Genomic DNA, 8,023 nt, shown 5'->3' with positions numbered 1-8,023 from the left:
GGGGGGGGGGCAGACTTGATTTTATGCTGTCACTTGTCTCTCTCTACTAACATTCTTTCATTTTAATATTTTTTACCACTCTTCTTGCTGTAGTCTTTATATGTGTCAGAATACAGAGGAGTAATTAGAAAAATTCTTAATGAGCTGCCACTTCGAGGAACTGGGATATCCACATTGTGCACACAACAATTGGTGCAGACAGGTGGAATATGAAGTCTTTATTTTCTGAAATGTAGGGAGACGTCAGTGTTACATGGAGCAGAAATAATGTCAAGCGGTATTAGAGAAAAAATACAGATGGACGTTGAAGCTGAGAATAACATTGCGTTTCTGAGAATCAACTTCACAAGATACTGGCAGCACCTTTAATTCACTGGGGAAGGCACAGGTGTCTAGTCATGGCGAACAACCTGTTTCTTTCGTCTCCTCTGTAGGTGTTTTAACATTTGTAAACTACAGTGGATGTTTTACGTCCATACGCAAAAAGATCCTTTAGCCTGGTCATAAGTGTATGTAAATTCTAACAATACATTTCCTTTATTTTCTCCCTTTAGGTCAGTTACATATACTATGGAAAGTGTTCTATTTTATCTGTTCAACAATTGCAAAACAATTTGCCAAAAATCTTGTGAGCTCTTTCTCTTGCAGCCGCTGTCATGCCTACCAAGCTAAGAAAGACAAGGGTTCTCCATAGACTTGTCATGGTCATGTTAGCACAGCACAGGAAGCATTCCGGTGGTCGCCGTAATGCCGTGGTACCATCAATACATGATCAGCTTTGATAAATACCACCCTGATAACTTCGGTAAGGTCAGTACGACGCATTACCACCTGCAGAGAAATCGGCATTATTGTCCCACAAATAACTTGGACAAACTGTGGATCTTGGTCAGTGAACAGACCATACTGAACCACGCTAAGAACCCCAATGAACCAGCACCAGCCATTAACGCAGTGCACGCCAGCTAATTTAAGGTGCTGGGCAACGTTCCCAAGTTCTAAAGTTCAAACTTCCAAAAGAAAGTTCGAAAAAAAGGATCAAAGTTCCCAAAAAAGTCGTAGTTCAAAAACTCCACCAGGCAGCTAGTCATTGTAAAAACCAAGTTCTTCAGCCCATGCGTTGAGGAGAAGATCAGGGTTGTCAGCGGTGTTTGTGGTTCTGGTAGCATAAAGGCTGTTTGAAACCATTAAACTTCCATTCTGTATAATTAATTCATCTTTATTTAAAGTGGATGTTTTGGATAAAAGTAGTGAATGGTAAAGACTCCAGTCAGGTTTTTTTGGCTGTGTCCTGTAGGGGGAGATTTTCCATCACTTCCTGTTCCAGACACTGTTGTTAATGCAATAAGCAGCAATGCAATGGGGTTGATTTACCAAAGTGGAGAACCTTCACTCAATACATTGTAGCGGTGTTCACTTTTAATACCTAATCACGTGAAGATAAAATAAATACATGGTAATTTGCTTTTCATGTGATTTGCAAAGTTAATCTTCATTCAATTGACTGAAGGAGCATACAAGGCCCCTGAAGTGTTCGCTTTTATTTAATTGTGAAATAAACTCTTTACAATAAAAAAAAGTGAAAATAATCCTCTGGAGTGCTGGTGACTTTCTACATTTTTAGGCTTTTATTGCTGGAACAGGTTCACTTTTTCAGAAAAAATGTAAAACTGAATTAACATCCTCCCTACCACTCTGATTCCTTCTGTACTTACCTCCCAGGGCTGCTGAGCAATGTGTGGGTCTGCAGCCGGTCCAGCAGTTCCAGAGATTGAAATCCTAGCAGCATTTCCAGCATGGACCAGATCAATTCTGATTGGTCAGCGCTGTCACAGTCTGGTGTTCGTTCACTTCTAAAGTTTTCTGTAAAGGTGAACTCACCCTTTGGCCATATGCCAGTAGGTTTTCAAACATTCAAATGAATATTTGTACAATCGAGTGAAAATTCTCAGTTAAGTCATTCTTGAGGAATGTAATTCATAAGTACTTGGTTTTTAACATTCAATCTTGGAGTGAATGTAATTTCCTGAATGAATGTTCAGAAAGTCGTTCATTTGAGAAACGTTTTCCATCATGCTTCTTCAAATTTTCTCGTTAGTGTGGCCAAAAACGGATGCTGATTTGACCCCCCTAAGGATTAGAAAATCAAATGAACATTCTTAAAAGCAAACATTTTGAACAAAAATGTAATAGTGTATGGCCAGCTTTAGTGGTGGGCACTTCTGCCTTGCAGCACTAGGGTCCTCAGTTCAAACCATGCTGGCAGGTTAATTGGCCCTAGTGTATGTATATATGTATGATGAGATAGGGACATTAGATTGTAAGCTTCTTGAGGGCAGGGACTGATGTGAATGTGCAATTATGTAAAGCTCTGTGTACATTGTCAGCAATAGACATATTATTATTATACAGAATTTATATAGCGCCAACAGATTACGCAGCACTTTACAACATATGTACAATTACAATACAATCTAATACAGTAGGAATCAGAGGGCATATATATATATATATATATATACATGCATGGAGTTTGTAGATTCTCTCTATGATTTTGCAGATTCTGTTTAGAAGTCTGTAAAACAAACTGGTTGGTTAATAGGTTAGGATATAACTTGTATATGTGGGATATTGTACTGTAGCATTTATACTTCATTAAAGAACAAACTGCTATTTACTAGGGAAACGTATTGTAACAAATTGGTGACAATGTCGTCCACAACGACATGACAACTCAACTAAAGCAAAACAAGCAGGAGGAACTATCTTTGGTTTAAAACTGTAAAACATGTTAAAGCGGAATTAAACCCAAAAGCAAACATTTATTAAATTGCAGCTTACCAATTCTTAGATGTTATGGCTGCATTAGTTTTCTTCTTTAGGCTTTCTATTGTCTATTTTCATCTGGTGATCTAGCCACAAGCTGTCCTGTCTTGCTGATGTAGCAGTTAGAGTGCTCAGACAAACCATTTACCATTGCTGGGGGTGTTTACAATGGTCAGCTTTTATTTATTTGTGTAAAACCCTTTATCCCAAGAGAAACAAAGCTTTTGCTGTAATTGATTATAAAGTTTTAGCTGGAGTTTCGCTTCAATTTGTTAGTGTATATGGGCAGCACAGTGGCTAAATGGTTAGCACTTCCACCTGGCAGTACTAGGGTCATTGGTTCAAATCCCAACCACGGCACCACCTGCCTGGAGATTGCATGTTCTCCCTGTGTGGGTTTCCTCCAGGTACTCTGGTTTCCTCCCACACTCCAAAGACATGCTGGTAGGTTAATTGGCTCCTGTCTAAATTGTCCCTAGTATGTGTATGTATGAATGTGAGTTAGGGACCTTAGATTGTACGCTCCTTGAGCGTTAGGGACTGATGTGAATGTACAATATATATGTAAAGCACTGCGTAAATTGCCGGCGCTATATAAGTACCTGAAATAAATAAATCTGCTAGTACAGCTAACACTCCCCCCCCCCCCCCAGACTGACAATGATGCTGTCCAAAGGTGTCTCTGTTGCTCCTTCATCCAGAGTGGAGGCACTCTAATACAGGAGGTGTGTTCCTGGCTGGATCACCAGGTGAAAACAGAAGGAAAAAAGCTTCCATTTTTGGGTTTAATGTAGTTATTAAAATGTATTTTATCTTCAGGATGGAATATGAGGAAAGTTTTAGATTTAACCCAATTTTAAAATAAGATACATGTATGTGACAAAGTGAATACAATAAAATAAAAAAGTATTCTTTCCACTTTTCAGGACACTTCATGTAATTGGAGAGTCTGTTCTGTCTTGGTGGAGATGTGTTATATTCATTATAGTACATCTTGATTATAAAGGGGAAAGGAGGACAAATGGGAGGAATTCCTACAGCACATTTTTAGGAATCTCCACAGCTACCGAGAACAAAGAGAAAACCAAACACTCTTCTTCTTTTGTTCATGATGGCCAAAGGTGATGATGAGATGGAAAGCAATGCTGCCCCCTGGTGCACAATACTGAACTACACTAACATGTTGGGACTCTGTGTAAAAGCTACATAAAAACAGAATGGAATGATTTGCAAATCTCATAAACCCAGATTTTATTCAAAACAGAAAAAATATCAAATGTTTAAACTGAGAAAACGTCCCATTTTAAGAAAAAAAAGTAATTTTGAAATTGGTGGCAACACGTCTCAAAAAGGTTGGGACAGGGCAACACAAATCTGGCGAAGTAAGTGGTACTTGCAAGGAAGATTCCAGATCCTTTTGATGATATTATGTACTGTAGATTATATATTTAACGGCTTCCCGACCGCCCTATAGCAGAAACATTGCTACAGGGTGACACGGGTGCACAAAATCACGTGTATATTTCTGATTTTGTATTTCTGGGTAGCGGGTACGCACACCCTACCCGCGCCGCCATTCGCGGCCGCAGATATCAATCACCAGGTCCCAGACGGTGATTACTCACTGGCAACCCATGATTTCCAAGGATCTCCAACAGGGAGGAGAACTGTTTTGTTTACTAATAGTTCTCCTCCCTGTCAGCTCGGGCACACTACTTTGGATGGCTGTGCACAGCACAGCCATCCAAAGCAGTGTGCTTACAGTGAAACACATTGCCACGGCCCCCTAAGTAAAACACTCCCAGCACACAGTTAACCCTTTGATTGCCCCTCATGGTAACCCCTTCCTGCCAAGTGCCATTAGTACAGTGTCAGTGCTTTTTGTTAGCACTGATCACTGTATTGGTGTCGCTGGGAATGTCAGTGACACCAAGTCAGTTCCCCCCCAGTGTCAGAATGTCCGCCGCAGTCCCACAATAAGTCGCTGATCGCCGCCATTACTAGTAAAAAGAAAAAAATCCCAGTATATATACCACCATTTGTAAACACTATAACTTTCACGTAAATCAATTAATTTACATACATTTGAATTTTTTTTAGCAAAGACATGTAGCAGAATACATTTTGGCCTAACTTTATGGTGAAATTTGATTTTTTAAAAATTTTTACTGGACATGTTTAATAGCAAAATGTAAAAAATATTGTTTTTTCTCAAAAGTGTCAGGTTTTTTTATAACGCAAAAAATAAAAAAAACACAGGTGATCAAATACCACCAAAAGAAAGCTCAATTTGTGGGAAAAAAAGGACGTAAATTGCATTTGGCTGCAGCTTTGCATGACCGCGCAATTGTCAGTTAAGATAAAGCAGTGCTGTAAAGCAAAAAATGGCCTGGACAGGAAAGGAGAGGGGGGGGGGGGGGGAATCCTCTGGAGGGCAAGTGGTTAAAGTCTTTGCAATTTTACATTGAGGAAAATTATTCTGAAATTGTTCAACAATTTTTAGAGATTGGTGAACCTCTGCCCATCTTTACTTCTAAGACACTCTGACTCTCTAAGATGCTCTTTTCATACCCAATCATGCTACTCACCTGTTGCTAATTAAAGTGGTAGTAAACTACTTTTTTTCAATTGTACCTACAGGTAAGCCTATAATAAGGCCTACCTGTAGGTGCAGTGAATACCTCCTAAATGTGCACTGTTTAAGAGATATTCACTGTTGCTGCAGCTGGTGATGTCACCGACGCATGTGCTCTACAGGGACAGCATGCTCATACCATCCTTTCAGGGCTCTGTGCCGTAGCCGTGTCTCCCATGCACATGCGCAGGAGTGACATCAATGCAGCTCGGCCTTTCAAAGGACTGATGCCTGTGAACCCGGAAGGAAGACCGGGTGAAGATGGAAGGCCTGTCAGCGGTGACTGCGCACCATTGAAGGGTTTATTTTAAAGTACGTTTTCAGAATGTGCTAGCATGTGATGCATACTAGCACATTATGCCATTGCCTTGCAGAGGATTTTTTCTAATTGCCAGCATTTACTACCTCTTTAGCCTAATTAGTTGCAAATTGTTCTTCCAGCTCTTCCTTGTTAGTGCCACTTACTTTGCCAGCATTTTCTTGCCCTGCCCCAACTTTTTTGAAGCGCGTTGCTGCCATCACTTGAAAATTACCTTTTTTTTTTTCTTAACTACTTGCCCTCCAGAGGATTTACCCCCTTTCCTGACCAGGCCATTTTGCACCCAAATTAAATTTATGTCCTTTTTTTTCCCATAAATAGAGCTTTTATTTGGAGGTATTTGACCACCTCTGTGGTTTTTGTTTTTTGTGCTATAAACAAAAAAAGACATTTTGAACAAAATCACAATATTTTTGACATTTTGCTATAAAACATTTCCAGTAAAAAATCTAATTTTGTTATAAATTTAGGCCAAAATGTATTCTGCTACATATCTTTGCTAAAAAAAAAAATCACAATACGTGTAAATTAATTGGTTTATATGAAAGTTATAGAATCTACAAATGGTGGTATATATACTGGAATTTTTTTTCTTATGCTAGTAATGGCGGCGATCAACGACTTACAGCGGGACTGCGGCAGGCATTCTGACACTGGGGGGGAACTGACTGTCACTGACATCCCCAATTACACTAATACAGTGATCACTGCTAATAAAAAACACTGACACTGTACTAATGACACTGGGCAGGAAGGGGTTAACATCTGGGGCAATCAAAGAGTTAACTGTGTGCTGTGTGTGTTTCACATTATAGTTACATATAGTTACATAGTTAGTCTGGCTGAAAAAAGACAAAATCCCATACAGTTCAACCATTAAAAAAAAAGTTATAATCCTATACAGTTGATCCAGAGGAAGGCAAAAAAAACCCAGCAAAGCATGATCTAATTTGCTCCTACAGGAAAAAAAATTATGTGCTGTGTGCTTTACTATGTAAGCATGCTGCTTTGTATTGCTCTGCTATGCAGAGCAATACAAAGCAGCATGCTGTTGCTGACAGGGGAGAGATCTGTATTGTTTACATACAGACCTCTCCCCTGTCAGTGTTCCTTGGCGATCACCGGGTGCCGGCAGGGAATCTCCGGCTGGGACCCGATGATCAACAGCTGTAGCCGCCATTGATGGCAAGTGCACGCCCCCTACCCGGAAATACAGAATAACATATCTATACGTAATTTTGCGCAGCCCTGCCACTCTGTAGCAGTAGTTCTGCTATAGGGCAGTTGGGAAGCGGTTAAAATTGTCCATTTTCTCAGTTTAAACATTTGATATGTTTTTTATTTTCTAGTGTGAATAAAACAGGGTTTCATGAGACTTGCAAACCATTGCACTCTGTTTGCACTGCAAAGCATTCTCTGATTGAATGAGGTGGAGAGGTGGGGTGGTGACATCATGATCTTCACCTCATCCAACCAGAAAATGCTTTACATTCATTAAGAAAAATACAAGACATTCTCTGAATGGCACCCATGCCAACCAGGTGCCCCCTGTGGTAACTATATATCAGGGCAGCAGCTAGGCACTGGACCTGAATGACATTGAGGATTGTAGTAGCAGAAACTACTACGGTGATTCTCTGCTTCCACAGGGAACAGACAGGTATAGAATAGTTTACATTTTATTTGTCCAAGCTGAAACAATGTAACTATGCAAGAAAACATTATCTGGAACTCTTATCCCAAAAAAAATGTTTCTGTTGCTGCTTATAAAATGTTAGCCGACGTACGGGTTTAATTTGCTAGTCTTTTATGTAAAGTCCAAAGCTACTAGCCCATGTAACTCTACCCTCCCCACTGGTTGACAATACTGCTGTCCAAAGGCGGCTACATCGTGCTTTCATAGATACAATGAAGGAGGGATCGTAGCCACCCTAAGACAGGAAATGTGTTACTGGCAGGATCAAGAGGAAAAAAAGGGCTAAAAAAGGAAAGTGCAGTCACCACATCTAAGGATTGGTAAGCTGAAATATGTTACATTTTTGCATTTGGATTCAGATATGCTTTAAAACAGGGGTGTCAAATTCAATTTCATAATTTCATAGTGGGCCACATTAACACTATGGTTGCCGGTTATATCTATAAGACTAGATGTCCTGAGCACCCCCACACACACACGCACACACACACACACACACTTACATCAGATGTCAAGAGCCCCCCCACCACCACCATCAGAGGTCAAG

At 40.1% G+C, this 8,023-nt stretch overlaps 1 pseudogene; it reads left to right on the top strand.

Annotated features, from left to right (window-relative positions):
• The first annotated feature begins 656 nt into the window (after positions 1–656).
• Positions 657–1,182, top strand: LOC149454223 (large ribosomal subunit protein uL15 pseudogene; annotated as a pseudogene).
• The last annotated feature ends 6,841 nt before the right edge of the window (positions 1,183–8,023 follow it).

The sequence above is a fragment of the Staurois parvus genome, unplaced genomic scaffold (assembly GCF_062004578.1).
Source record: "Staurois parvus isolate SC_StPar_1 unplaced genomic scaffold, SC_StPar_1.0 ptg000432l, whole genome shotgun sequence".
NCBI lineage: Eukaryota > Metazoa > Chordata > Amphibia > Anura > Ranidae > Staurois > Staurois parvus.
This window is presented reverse-complemented; position numbering and strand designations above follow the sequence as displayed.